Consider the following 15914-nt stretch of genomic DNA (forward strand, 5'->3'; position numbering starts at 1 on the left):
GGTGCACAAAGCGGGGAAAAAAGAGAGAGAGAAACCAAAAAAACAGACTCTTAACTATAGAGAACGAACAGATGGTTACCAGAGGCAGATGGGTGGGGCGATGGGTCAAATAGGTAAAGGGGATTAAGAGTACAATTGATGAGCAGTGATTAATATATGGAGCTGTTGAATCACTATATTGTACACCCAAAACTAATAGAACGCTGTATGTTAACAACACCGGAATTAGAATTAAGATTTTTTAAAAAGAAGCAAGGGGAAAGAAATGAAGTTGGTTAATATACCTAGAATAGGGTTCAAGCAGGATAAAGGTACCATGCTGCCTGATTCCTGTGTTGCACAATGTTCATATGTTCTCTTTTTTTCTCTCTCCCCTCCTCTCCCTCTCCCAACCTCTCTTTCTGCCCCTCCCTCCCCTCTCACTTGCTGGCTTGTTCTTCCCTCTCATTCTGTTACATCAGCCTTCTCTTCTTACAATGCAGTTATAAGGACCAGAGTTAAAGGTGAGAAGGGCAACTCAGCAGATGGCAGGCACCTAGAGCCTGCACACACTTGATCAATTAGAGTTGTAGGAGCAAATATTCCTGGTCAGGAGCTTGACCCCTTGACCAGCCCCAGCAAAGGACACTTGTGGCCAGATTGGATGTCAATAATAGGTTGACAATTTAAGTGTATAACTGTCTTGAATATTCCATGCCTCACGAATGTCAAGTGCCTATCTGTTCCTTCCAACCCTCCCTATATTTGTTCAGCATATGCACTACCTAATTTATGTATGCCTAAACTGTCCCACAGGTTACATGCTTTAGTTTTATTTAAGAAAGACTATTCTTAAATAATGTAGCAAATATACATAAACATGATTTGCAAAATGACTATAATTATTAACATACCAGTGGATTATTCTTGTATTTAAAACATGTTAATTGATCACCCATCATGTACTAGTGACTCCTTTGGTTGTTGTAGACAGGACAATGACTAAAAGAAACTAAAATCCTTACCTTTTAGAGCTTACATTTTAGTGGAAGCTGTGTAGTTAAGAAATACATCACATGTGTGTGGATATGGATATCTGCATATGTATTCACATACATGTATGTGTGAGCACTTGTACATGCAAGCATGTATGTGTTGCACATACTTAAATTTTTATTAAGCTAGTTCAACAAGTATAAAACCACAAGTCTAAGAAGTATTTGAGTATTGAAGATAACAATGAATTACATTATACTTTCTCAATATGCTGTGTTCCATTGACTATTAAAAACATGAGTGTTAGTATTGGCTCTGTCACTATCTGAGTGTCCATGGAGAAATCATTTAATCTTGATGAATCTTGCCTTGTGTGTATTCAGTTTCTCTAAAGACTTAGTGAGATATATGAGGAATGTGGTAGATACACTAGAAACATGCACAAATATAAGGTATTTTCTATATTATTACCTTGATTTGTGAAGTAAGCAGTAGTGTTGTTTATTGATACTTAGTAGTGATTTTGCTCCTCTGGTCCCAAACTAGTAGGGTAGTAGACTTTTCTTTTTTTTTTTTTTGCTTAAACTTCATCCTCTAGGCTTAAGTTTATATTTCTTTCTGTACCCAAATCTTCAGTTTTATTTCTTTGCTCTTCAATAAAGATATGAGAACACATGTAAGTGGCAGTGGTAAAGTCATGTAAGGAACTTCACTGGCCCACTCCATTTCACCACATTCTCCTATCTTTCTGTTTGAACCCTCTAAGAATACTGTGCTCTGTATTGAAAATTTTTAGCAACCCCAGGATTTACTTGCATCATTGCATAAAAAAGGCATAACCCTGTCAGTGTCACATAAATGAGAACAAGCAAAGCAGTGCTCTCTTAATTCATTAGTATTCACTTTGCAGCACTGGACTTCTAATTAAGATTCATAAGTATTCATATTCATTCAGGCTATTCTACATTTTATTTGCTACATTTGGTTAGAAATATTTAGACACATTAACTGTTCTTCCAGTCAGAACAAATACTTCCTGTGTTTGTGAATAAGCCAACTGATAACTGTCCGCTGTCAAAAGCAAAATACAAAAACATGTTTTGTTCCCATTTTCAATTTTCCTTTATTTCTTTACATAAGTCATTGTATTTGGACAAAGAAAAGTAAATTGTTCTAAGAGTGAACCTTTGAACTGGTATTGTTAGCTTCTTCCTACGGTAATAATGTCCTCAAGTTACGCTGGTAATTACAGAAAACTATGAACCTGAGAAGTTGGCACCTTTGATAAAGAAAGTGATCAGATGACGGGAGGGTGACTTGAAGCTCCAACACCTGAGTATTGGTTGAAGGGTTGACAGATGATTATTTCAGAGGAAAGATTTTATGGGCTGGGGAACAGCTTCTGCTAGAACATAAGAGAGAAATTTGATTTATTCTATGTTGTCTGAAAAGATACAACCAGGATTGACATATAGAAATTATAAGGAAAGAAATTGTAGTTCAAAAATGAAAGACCTCATTAATAATTATATTTGTTCAAAAATAACATAATCTGACTTTGGAATTCCACAGGATAACGGGGCCACCAAATTTAGAATCTCCATATATCTTCTGAATACCATAGAGATCAGAGACAATGAGTAAAACTGCCCAATAGCTCATGCCTACAACATGACTAAAACAGAATAACACTTCAATTTACATTGACTAAGATAAACATTCAGAAACCAGAAGAACCACCTCTGGATCCCCCGCAGAGCAGGAAGTGGCACTTGGGGTGTGGATTGCAGATATAATTATCTTCCAAAAGATAGAGTCCCGCTATCTTTTGAGAGTAAATAAATCTGATATCTGGATGTTCAGAGTTCGGGTTATGGGGAAGTGAGAGGGAGGGCCTTGAAAGTGGATGCAATCATATTGGGAGTTGTACCTCTTCTCCAGAAGAGCACAAAGACTTGGAAGGGAGAATGGCTTTGGATCCCCATGGATTTGAGGGATAAGGGGAAAGGAGGAATAAGTAGTAGAAATGAAAAGATTTTACAAAAACAAAAGAATATAGAAACATCAGAAGACACCATTATCCTCTCTCCTCTGCCCACAAAAAAATGCAGACATTAATTAAAGAACCTGCACTTCATCATACCAACAGAAGAGGGGACTCTTGCACTAAGAAATCTAAAAAGCCACCAAACTTTCTTTTCTCCTTAAAATTATTGCTGGCATAGGAAAATGTAAGATATTCCAAAATTAACAGAAAAAGGAAGACACCATCCATACTAAGGGTATTGTATTAGAAAACCAAAAAGTGAAAAGCAAAACATTTCAGATGATGAAAATTATTCCCCAAAAAACAACCACAAAGCACAGAAAAATATGCCATCTAAATTAAATATCCTTAAACAAGTATTTGGTGATATGAAAAAACTCAAAGAATGTATTTAAAAGTTCAAAATAAAAATTAACATAAAAACAAGAAGATGTAAAATGAGAGTTGACTAGCTCAGGAACAAAACTGAAAATAAAGAAAAAATCATCAACAAAACAAAGACAAAACTGGAAGACATCCAAGGAACAACACATTAGACTGAGAATATAATATGAGACATAAGCAAAAATTAAAACAATAAAATAATTTAAATAGAGAGGTAAAAAAGATCAGCAAGAAGATAATAGAGAAGATGGGGAAAAAAATCTAAATAAGGAAATGGTCATTAATGACGGTATTAGCACAAAGATAACTATAAGAACAAAAACAAACATAGAACAGGTAAAATACATATTTTATATATGTGTATATAATGATAAATATATTTATAGTAGACATATAAATATATTTATAAATAAATATATAAATACATAATACATATTTATTTTATTAAGTATTTATAAATAAATACATAAATATTTTATATATGTATATATAATATTAAAGGTATTAAGATAAGGAACATAAAAATATATAGACAACATAGAAAAAGAAATGCAACAAATACATAATACACAGTAAATATGTAAATATTAAACATATAATAATTATATCAATAAATAAAAATGAATTTAACTCACCTATTAAAAAACATTTCATATTGCCTCATGTAGCAAAACCTAACTGTTAAATAAACAGACCCACTTAAAACAAAATGATTCAGAAAAGCTAGACAAGGTAAATGCAAATGAGTAAGAAATCTTGACATTCCATGGCTTGGAAATACCAAATTAGACAAAAAGTTTATTTCATAATGCTAAAGGATCCAATTCACAGTGAAGAAGTAATGGCTATGAACACATATTCACCATATAATCCAGTAACTTCCTTAACAAACCATAAATTACAGAAAACACAGAAAACCAGACAGAACTACAGGGAAGCTTAATACTTCACTCTTGCTTAAAAAGAAAAAAGAATAAAAAAAGAAAAAAAATTAAGATATATAACCTACATAATATAATCAATAAGGTAGATCTTACTGACACATACAAAAAAAGAACATACTTTCTTCTCAAGTATACATGAAGCATTCAGTAAATCCGACCATCTATGAGGTTACCAAAATCTGGTGTTTCATAAAGTAAAATTAATGCCACATTCTGTGACTATAAAACAATAACTAGAAATTAATTAAAAACAGAAAACAAAGACCCTTAAGTGAAAGGCCTTTCAATAAAAAAAATTTAAACTTTCTATTAAACAATTCTTTGGAAATGAAGAAATAAAATCAAAATTTCTAAATTTCCAAAGAATCGTGATAATAAAAAAATAAAAATCAAAGAATCTATGGAATACAATAAAAGTGGTGGTCAGAAGAAAATGTATAGCCTTAAACACTTATATCAATAAAATGAAAATATGGAAATAATCAAATTCCCAACAAAGTTAGAAAAAGTACAGTAAGGGCGCCTGGGTGGCTCAGTTGGTTAAGCGACTGCCTTCGGCTCAGGTCATGATCCTGGAGTCCCAGGATCGAGTCCCGCATCGGGCTCCCTGCTCAGTGGGGAGTCTTCTTCTCCCTCTGACCCTCTCCCTTCTCATGCTCTCTCTCTATCTCATTCTCTCTCTCAAATAAATAAATAAAATCTTTAAAAAAAAAGTACAGTAAAATAAATTTAAAGTATAATAAAGAACAATAATAACAGCAGATATTGAGTTATAAAAAGGAGAAAAAAATGCCAAATAAATCAAAATACTAGTTCTTAAAACATAAGCAATAATATAAAGTACTATCTTAACCAGTCAAGAAGGGAAAAAGGAGAAAGCATACAAATAGAAAGTAAGACATAATAAAGAGAAATTTATCTTGAAACAGGATTTTAAAATCATAAGACAGTAGTTTATAAATATCTATGCAAACAAACTAGAAAAACCTAGATGAAATAAATAATTTCTTAGGAAAAATTGAATCCTATAAAGATAGCCAAATTAAACAGACCAATTTCCATAGAATAAGTAGAGAAAGTTATTAAAAAAACCATACTGTAATAAAGGAATCAGAATCAGATGTCTTCATAGAATAATTCTGTCAAAGTATCAAAACCACATGTTCCCAATACTACCTAAACTGTTTCAGTGAATGCAAAAAAGGAGAAAAACCTTATAATCATTTTTATGAAGCAAGTATAATACTGATGCATCAACTTAATACAGATATCATACATTTTTAAAATTCTTATGAATTCATTTCTAAATACTGATGCAAAAAATAATGCTAAACAAATATTAGCAAAAAATATCAACACTATATGAAAATAATACAATACGAGGCAAGAGAGATTTATTCCAAAATTATAAGGATGGTTTAATATTAATTTAACATATTTTACTCTACTAAAAATTTAAGAATCATATTATCACCATAGAAGCTAAAAATAAGGCCTCTGACAAAATTTGACAACTATCCCTCATTTTTAAAAAAATACTTAATAAAATAGTATTTAATGCATATATTCTTAACATGATTACTAAACATCACTCCTAAAGCCAATATCTTACATAACGGGAAACTTCTGACAAGAGGCATTCCCACCAGGATGAGGAACAAGGCAAGGAGGAGTTCCATTGTCTCAGTACTTTTTGACATTGGCGGTATTAGCAAAGCAAAATAAAATAGAAGATTAAGCATTGTAAAAGAAGAAAACAGAACTCCCTATTTGCAGATCATATGACTATAAATCCGGAAAATCCAAGGAATTATTTTATTTACTTTGTCAATTGTTATGTTAGTCACCATAGAGTACATCATTAGTTTTTGATGTAGTGTTCCATGATTCATTGTTTGCATATAACACCCAGTGCTCCATGCACTATGTGCCCTCCTTAATACCCGTCACCAGGCTAACCCATCCTCCCACCCCCCTCCCCTCCAAAACCCTGTCTGTTTCTCGGAGTCCATAGTCTCTCATGGTTCATCTCTCCCTCCAATTTCCCCCCCTTCATTTTTCCCTTCCTTCTCCTAATGTCCTCCATGCTATTCCTCATGTTCCACAAATAAGTGAAACCAGATGATAATTGACTTTCTCTGCTTGACTAATTTCACTTAGCATAATCTCCTCCAGTCCCATCCATGTTGATGTAAAAGTTGGGTATTCATCCTTTCTAATGGCTGAGTAATACTCCATTGTATGTATGGACCACATCTTCTTTATCCATTCATCTGTCGAAGGGCATCTCAGCTCTTTCCACAGTTTGGCTATTGTGGACATCACCGCTATGAACATTGGGTGCATATGGCCCTTCTTTTCACTACATCTGTGTCTTTGGGGCCCTTCCTTTCACTACATCTGTGTCTGTTGAAGGGCATCTTGGCTCTTTCCACAGTTTGGCTATTGTGGACATTGCTGCTATGAACATTGGGGTGCATATGGCCCTTCTTTTCACTACATCTGTGCAATTGCTGGGTCATAGGGTAGCTCTATTTTTAAGTTTTTGAGGAACCTCCACACTGTTTTCCAAAGTGGATGTACCAACTTGCATTCCCACCAACAGTGTAAGAGGGTTCCCCTTACTCCACAATCTTTCCAACAAATTTTTCTTGCCTTGTCAATTTTTGCCATTCTAACTGGTGTAAGGTGGTATCTCAATGTGGTTTTGATTTGGTGAATTTCCCTGATGGCTAATGATAATGACAAAAACGGCTAACATTTTTTCATGTCTGTTAGCCATTTTTACGTCTTCTTTTGAAAAGCGTCTGTTCATGTCTTCTGCCCATTTTTTGACTTGATTATTTGCTTTTTGGGTGTTGAGTTTGACAAGTTCTTTATAGAGCTTGGATATCAGCCCTTTGTCTGTAGTGTCATTTGCAAATATCTTTTTCCATTCTGTGGGTTGCCTCTTTGTTTTGTTGACCGTTTCCCTTGTTGTGCAGAAGCTTTTTACCTTGATGAAGTCCCAAAAGTTCATTTTTGCTTTTGTTTCACTTGCCTTTGGAGATGTATCTTTTTTTTTTTTGAAAAAAAATATCTTTATTATAAGGAAAATACACAGCAAAACAGAGCTGGAAGGTGGTGCAGGTGGAAGATCTGGAAAAACTTAATCACCAAACAAACTGCTCAAACATGGCTTCCTGCTGTAAGGGAGAGTGATTTGGCCTTTATCTTTTCCACCTTTCCTGATTCAAAGAAATCTGCTCTTAGCAGGGCTGGGCCCAGGGAGCCCCATTTTCCAATCTGTTTTCTTCCTGGGAGTTTGGGAAAGGTTATATAGTTCTTGGGCTTTCAAGACACAGAAGACAATATGGAGAAGGAAAGGATGTTACAGCCCTTTGGTCCAGTGTTATCCCCAGTCCCATCCCTCAGTATTTGTTGATGCCAAAGAGACAAACCCCATGGAATTGGGGTAACTTAGGCACCAGTACGCTGAGCAATGAGGCTGTGTTGGTGAGGAAGTGAGCAGCATCATATTTGGTGTAGAAGCTGGCCAGGAGGTAGCAAGTTATGGATGACGTTGGTCAGGGCCCAGACAACAGGAATGCTGAAGAAGGGGATGCTGAGTAGCACCACATACAGCAGTCCTACCAAGATGATGTAGGCCAGCCAGATGCCCCGGTGTTGGGGTTTACTTCACTGTGTGCCACCCCCACATTCATCCTGCTGGCGTCAGCAGCCCATCCAACTCAAAGCGCGGCGTTCGCTTCCACCTGGAGATGTATCTTGAAAGAAGTTGCTGTGGCCGATGTCGAAGAGGTTACTGCTATGTTCTCTAGGATTTTGATGGATTCCTGTCTCACATTGAGGTCTTTCATCCATTTTGAGTTTATCTTTGTGTATGGTGTTAGAGAATGGTCGAGTTTCATTCTTCTGTATATAGCTGCCCAATTTTCCCAAGGGATTATTAATAAGAAACTAAGTCAAACAATAAAGTAGAAGGATATAAATTTAATACACAAAATCGGTAACTTTCATATATACAAATAATCAACCAGAGGATATAAGGAAAATGCAAATGTGCAAAATGTATATAAGGAAAACTTGAAAACACACCTGTCTTGAATAAATGGAAACATATTCATTTTCTAGGAAAGAACTGAATATCCTGACTACATAATTTCTCTCCAAGATATTACATACATACGTAACATATGTATTTATATGCGTATGTATATATACATAGCATTCCCAATAAAAATATGTTTTCTTAACAAAGCTAATATTAAAGGTCATATTGAACAATAAGTATTAAAGAATATTTTGGATAACCTTTCAAAAGAGGAATGATGAAGCCATGCCCTATCAGATATTAGAACACATTAAAACCCCTTTATAGGTTTAATAGTATAGCATTAGAGCATACAGAGAAACAGACCAAAGAAAACAGAAAGGCCAGACTCAGTTACATAGAGAAATTTAGTGTTTAAAGAATATGGTATCTCAAAACACTGGGGGAAATATGAACATTTTATAAATTATAATGAAACAATTATATCAATTTGGAAAAAAGATAAAATTGGTTTTATACTTCACAATATACCTGAATAAAGTCCAAATAGATCTAAGATTTATATGTAAAAAATGAGATCACACAAGTACAAGAAGAAATATGGGTATATTCCTTTATAACCTGTGTGTGGGTAAGGCATTTTTAACTATGATGCAACAAAAAAATGTTGATAAATTAGACATTTTAAAAAGTTTTGCATGGCAAATATAACAAGTCAAGTCAGAAAACAAGTGATAAACTGAGGAAAAAACATTTGCATCATAGATAAAGACTAGTCTCCCTGATACCTGAAGAGTCCTTTAAAATTTGAGGGGAAAAAATCCAACAGAAAATGGGCAAAATGGATGATCACAAAGCTCACAGAAAAAATATTTAAATGGTTATTGAATATAATAATGTTCATAATAACCTAGAAAAATGAGGCTGAAGTAATACTGGTCTATACAGTTACAATGAATCAAGCAATTTATTGCTAGCTACTATACTTTCTATTTTATTTAGCAAATTACTAGCCTAGATTTTTGACTTTGTAACAGACTGTCTTCACATGAAAGAAAAAAAGCACACATGACCCAGAACTGGCTACTGAAACTCAGCAATACACAGTGTAACTATTCAGGAAAAAATCCAAGTGTCTAGATAGGTGTTCGAAATAAATTTTATTGCCATCTACCCCCATGCTTCCATCACCCTCTCCCTCACTATAGGTAACCAATAATCTACTTTGTGTCTATTCTGAATATTTCATAAATATGGAGTCACATAATATGTGGTCTTTTGTGAGTGGCTTTTCACTTAAAATGTTTTCAAGGTTCATCCTTATTATAGCATGTCAGCACTTTTTTATTGCTGAATAATATTCCATTGTATGGATATACAGGATTTTATTTATCCATTCATCAGTTGATAGACCTTTGGATTGTTTTCACTTCTTGGCTATTATGAATAATGTTGCTATGAACATTTATATACAAGTTTTGTATATACGTTTTCATTTCTCTTAGATATACACCTAGGATTGGAATTACTGGGTCATATGGTAACACTAACTTGAACATTTTGAGAAACTGCCAAATCATTTTCCAAAATAATTACATTCTGACCAAGAAGGCGTTTTTCTATTTTTACACAACCTCCTTAACATTTATTATCTATCTTTTTTATCATAGTCATTTAAGTGGGTATGAAATCGTACCTCATTGTGATTTTGATTTGTATTTCTTTATGGCTAATGATGTTGAGTATTTTTTTCATGTACATATTGGCCACTTGTGTATCCTTTTTGGAGAAACATCTTTAGATTCTTTGCTTATTTTTTATTAACTGAAGTATAATTGACATGTTTCAGATGCACAATAGTGATTATATACATTACAAAATGCTCACTAAGTGTAGTTACCATGTGTCACCATACAGAGTCATTATAATATTATTGACTATATCCCTATGCTCTACTTTTCATCCCCATGACTTGTAACTGGAAGTTTGTACCTCTTAATCCCCTTCGCCTATTTTGTTTATTCTCCAACCCTCTCCCCTTTGGCAACACTAGTTTGTTCTCTATATTTATGCATATTTCTCTTTTTTGTTATTGTTTATTCATTGGTTTCTGTGGGGGTTTTTTCGATTCCACCTATAAGTAAAATCATATGGTATTTGTCTTTCTCTGACTTATTTCACTTAGCATAATACCTTCTAGGTCTATCCATGTTGTTGTAAATGACAGGATTTCATTCTTTCTTATGGCTAATATTCCATTGTGTATATATACCACACCTTCCTTATACATTCATCCTATCAATGAACAATCCCTTGCTGCCTTTTTCTTCCGTTATTGATTTGAAATAGTTCTTTATATATTCTAGAGACAACTCTCTTATCACATATACCATCTGTAAAAAATTTTCTTCCGTTCTGTGGATTGTCCTAATATTTTTAAATCATATTTTATTGAGTTTGAATTCCTATAAGACCATTTTCTCTAAGTTTGTTCTATAAATGTATCTATATTTGTAACTAATCTATATCTATATTCAGTGAAAAAAGTAAAATGAAAAATGCCCCACAGTAAAGTCTTGTGTAACCTGCTTAACTTTATTTAACCCACTAAGAACTAAAGTTACACTAATTCAGTTATCAAGGAAATTACTATACTTCAAAACACACTTTAGGAAATGCTACTGAAAATCCAATCTAATCAAAATTATAAAAGTTGAAATAGCTATTTTTTTGGTAACAAATTATGTATGTATGTAGCAATAGTACCACCTTCTGGAAATCTAGAAAAGCACTGTCATGTTTTTCAGTATTTAAGAACAGTCTTCTGCTAGTTATAGTATCAATCTGACAAACAAGCTAAGACTTTGTACTTTACATGGCAGAAAACAGAAAATGACCATCAATGTACTCTGGTGTAAAATTGATAGTGCTTTTCATGGCAAACAGAAAAAGTAAATATTGCTTTGCCAAATTTTTAACTAAAATTTCTATATTCCTGTGGAAAAAATCAAGAGCCTATTGTCCCCCTGAATTATTTCATCAGATCTATCTACTGTTAGGCTTTTATATGCTTTCTTAAGTAAATGGGGCTTTTTACATCAGGTTTTTCTTATGAGACTAAAAATAAAAACTCATTTTGATAATGTTCTGTACATCAAAACTTATCGAACTATTTTAGAGCACTTTTTTGTACAACTCGCTGTCCTTAGTGTTTTAAAATATTAGCTTACTTAAGCCTTTTAGGAACTCTATGAGGTATTATTTATCTTCATTTTACAATTAAAGAAACTCTGTCACATAGAAGATAAGAAACTTGCCCCAGATCACACAGTAATAAAGTTAAGATGTGAACTCAGACCAATCTGGTTTTAGGATCCTTGCACTTAATGACTTAGTTATGCTGCTTCTAACGTTCTTATAGAAATGTGTAGAAAGAATAAACAACTGGAAAATTTTAAATATAGGGTATTTAATTTGTTGAGACTGTAGCAAGGGTCAGACCTCAAATGTTATGAAAAGTTGCTTAGGACTTCTTCCAAGGGTCAAAGAATATGAAGGCAAACATAATTCCAACGGGAGAAAAAAAGAACAGTAAAAAGTCATCACACTATATAGTAAAAATGAAATAATACTGAAAATCAAGGGAAAAATGGGACATGAGAACTCTTCACAGTGTAAAATAATGATCAATATAGTTTAGCTACTGTGTATAGATAAAATGCTAGAAATTTTTTGACAAATGAACACTGATCTGGGAAATCATAAGGTGTATAAAAGACAGTGTAAAAACCACTAAGAATTTTGCTTGCTTTCAGATAGAATGTAGGACACAAAAGATTGTTGCTGCAACAAGGAAACACAGAATAAAATGAAAATTATACTTTAGGCCATCAAAGAGCAGTAGGTTCAAAAATAAATAAATTCCAAGGATAAATAGGTTATTTTGGTGATCAAAGAGCTGTTGCTTTTATAGGACCAATTGCCTAGTCGGCATATCTGTGTGTGGAATATCACACCTGCCACAAGAAGAGAGATTATCCTGGGAAAAGAAAAAGACCACTGAAGTTTTTAATGACAATATGATTGCTCTACTAGATTGCAAACTCCAAATGTGAACCCCAAATGTGAAAAAAGTAGAACTACTCCAAATGTGAAAATAAACTGTTGAGCCCGCAACAGAATTCTGACAAAAGACAGAGAACAGATCTGAAAAGCAAAAAAAAGTCTTGATTTTGTTGATGACAACTGCAGCCACTAGAGAGGATAAAGGGAGTTTCAGAAAAGAAAAAGTCAGGAAGGGAATCACTAAATTTTCTGTCTATACCTTTGGCTGAACTTTGTGTGAAAAATGAACTCAAGGTGCTCACTTAAATAACAAAGACAAACTGAATGTAGAACTGTTGCTCAAGGAACAGAGTTTGCAATTTATGTCTAACCATGTTAATTGTTTAAACAAAAGAAAAAAATATGACTCATGGGAGAAAAATAGCAGAAGCCAGAGTCTCCACAACTCAACAGTCATATTTTTCAGAATACAAAACAAAATTCTGCAAGATACAAAAAAATAAAAATAAAAATGACATTCATTACTTTAATAAAAAAAATACTTAAACTAACCCTTGCAGATTTGGAATTAGCAAACAAGAACTTTATTTTAATTTTTTTAAAGATTGTATTTATTTATTTGAGAGAGAGAGAGAGCAGGTGAGAGAGAAAGCACGAGCTGGCAGGGGGAGGGGGGGTTGCAGAGGGAGAAGCAGACTCCCCGCTGAGCAGGGAACCCTATGCAGGGCTTAATCCCAGCACCCTGGGATCATGACCTGAGCAGAAGGGAGACGCTTAACTGACTGAGCCACCCAGGTGCCTCAGCAGACAAGGATATTAAAGCAGCTATCACAACCATTCTCAGTGATGTACAGAAATGTATGCCCTCAATGAAAAAAAAAAAAGAAGTAAATCTGAGAAGAAAAATAGAATTAAAAAAAAAGAACCAAAAAGAAGTTATAGAACCAATACAATAAATTATAAAAATTCACAAGACTGATTTAACGAAATATAGATAAAAAGAAGAGTTTGAAAATCTTAAGATCAACTGAAATTATCCAAACTGAAGAACAGAGAGAAAAATATATGGAAAGCTTCAGAGACAGGTTAAATAATAACGAATGGTGTAACACGTGTTGTTAACACAATATAGACCCAAAGAGGAAGAAAGGAAAGAATGGGGAAGAAAATATATTTGAAGAAATTACCCCAAATCTCACAAACCTGGTAAATGACATGAATTTGAATATTCAATAAGCTAGTAACTCCCAAGCTGGATAATTATAAACAAGGCCTTCCAAGGCACACTGTAGTTAAACGGTTGAAAACCAAGATAAAAAGTAAACTTGAAAGCCAAAAAAAAAAAGACTGATTATATACAAAAGAATCAAAATGTAATTAGTGAGTAACTTCTTATCAGAAATTAGAGGCTAGAAGAAAACAAAAGAACATATTGAAAGGGCTAAAAGAATAAAACTGTCAACCCAGGATTTTATGTATCTTTGAAAAAATAAAAGACCACTTTTATTATTTTGTAAAATGTTTCTTCTTTTAACTTCTTTGTAACATATGTGAACTGTTTCAGCAAAAACTGTAACACTGTCCTCTGAGGTTTATAACGTACGGTGGTATACTACATTTAACAGCTACAGAAAAGTGGTGAGAAGACTAATGAAACCCACACAGTTACAACATTTGTACATATTACACAAATTCGTACAAGGTTAACTATAAGAAAACTTTCAAAAGCTAAGGAAATACATTGCAATCACTACAGCCACCTCTAAAAAAATGAAGACACATGCTAAAAAAAACTAATAGAAAAACTTAAATCAATTTCTAAAAAATACTGAAATATCCAAAATAGAAAGAATAGAGAAACAATAGTGAATAGGCTATAAAAAAATAATAAAATGGTAGATCTGAAGCCAATCATATTAACAATCACATTAAATGTAAATGATCTAAACATTCTGATTAAAATGTGGTATTGCCAGAATGGAAAAAGAAAAAAGCAGAATTTGCTATATTCTATCTACAAGAGATACACTTAAAACATAAAGACAGATTTAGGTTGAATGGATGTATCATGAGATCAGTACTCTTTTAAATGCTGAAGGGGTTATATTAATATTAGAGAATGGATTTCACAACAATGAGCATTAACAACAAAAAGGACATTATTAATAATGATAAAAGGGTTGATTCATCAGAAAAATAAGTCATATATGTATGTGTACCTAAAAACGTCATCAAAACACATTAAGCAAAAGTTGACAGTAAAAAGGAAAAATAGGCAATTCTACCTAAAGATTTTAATGCCTATTGGTAACTGATAAAGCAACTATATAAAAATCAATACGGGGCACTTGGCTGGCTCAGTCAGAGTAAGTGACTCTTGATCTTGGGTTTGTGGGTTCAAGCCCCACGCTGGCTGTAGAGATTATTTAAAAATAAAATCTTTAAAAAAATCAATATAGCCAATATAGAATATCTGAACATTATCAATTGCTTTGACCTAATAGATAGCTATAAAATATTCCACCTAACAACTACAGAATATAAACTTTTTTCAAGTGCATGTGGTATATTCACCAGAATAGACCATAAGCTGGGCCAGAAAGCAAGGTTAAACAAATTTAAGATTGAAATTTTAAAGTGTTCTCTGATAAAGAGAAACTGAATCAGGTATCAATAACAATAAAATATGTAGGTAACAGATTAAACAACACTAAAATACTACTACTAAATAATCCATGGATTGAATATTAACCTCAAGGGATTAGAAAATATTTTAACTGTATAATAATAAATATATATTTCAAAATGTTTACATGAAGTTAAAGAGGGCTTAGGTGACAATCAATAGCTTTAAATGCTTATTTAAAAAAAAAAGGAATAGGGGCACCTGGGTGGCTCAGTCAGTTAAGCATCTAACTCTTGATCTCAGCTCAGGTCTTGATCTCAGGGTTGTGAGTTCAAGCCTTGTGTTGGGCTCCACACTGGGCATGGAGCCTACTTAAAATAACTTTTTAAAAAAAGAATGGAATCAATGATCTAAATTTCTACTTTAAAGAACTAGAAAAAAGAAAATGGAATAAAAACTCAAAACAAATTTTAAAGCAGAAAAGATTAGAGCATAAATCAATGAAATATAGAATAAACCAGTAAAACAAAAACATGTTTTTTTAAGACTAATAATAAAATCAGTAAAACTTTAGCTAGACTGGTCAAGAAGATAAAAGACATAAATTACCAATATCAGGAATGAATGAGGTGATGTACTACAAATATTAAAAGGAAAATAGGGAGATCTACTCTCGGCATAATAGCATGAGGGGTTCTGTGGAATGGCTCCCTAGAGAAACTGGAGAAAATAATTTTTTTAAAAAACAGCCATTTCAAGTATCTGTAAATGATTCCAAAGCATATAGAAAATGAAGAAATATTTTCAAAAAAAAAATCT

The 15914-nt window shown here is 33.1% G+C and overlaps 1 pseudogene; it reads right to left on the bottom strand.

The window, feature by feature from the left end:
- Positions 1-7760: 7760 nt before the first annotated feature.
- LOC113929302 lies at positions 7761-8099 on the bottom strand (annotated as a pseudogene).
- Positions 8100-15914: the final 7815 nt, after the last annotated feature.

Source organism: Zalophus californianus, chromosome 5, assembly GCF_009762305.2.
Source record: "Zalophus californianus isolate mZalCal1 chromosome 5, mZalCal1.pri.v2, whole genome shotgun sequence".
In the NCBI taxonomy this organism is placed as follows: Eukaryota; Metazoa; Chordata; class Mammalia; order Carnivora; family Otariidae; genus Zalophus; species Zalophus californianus.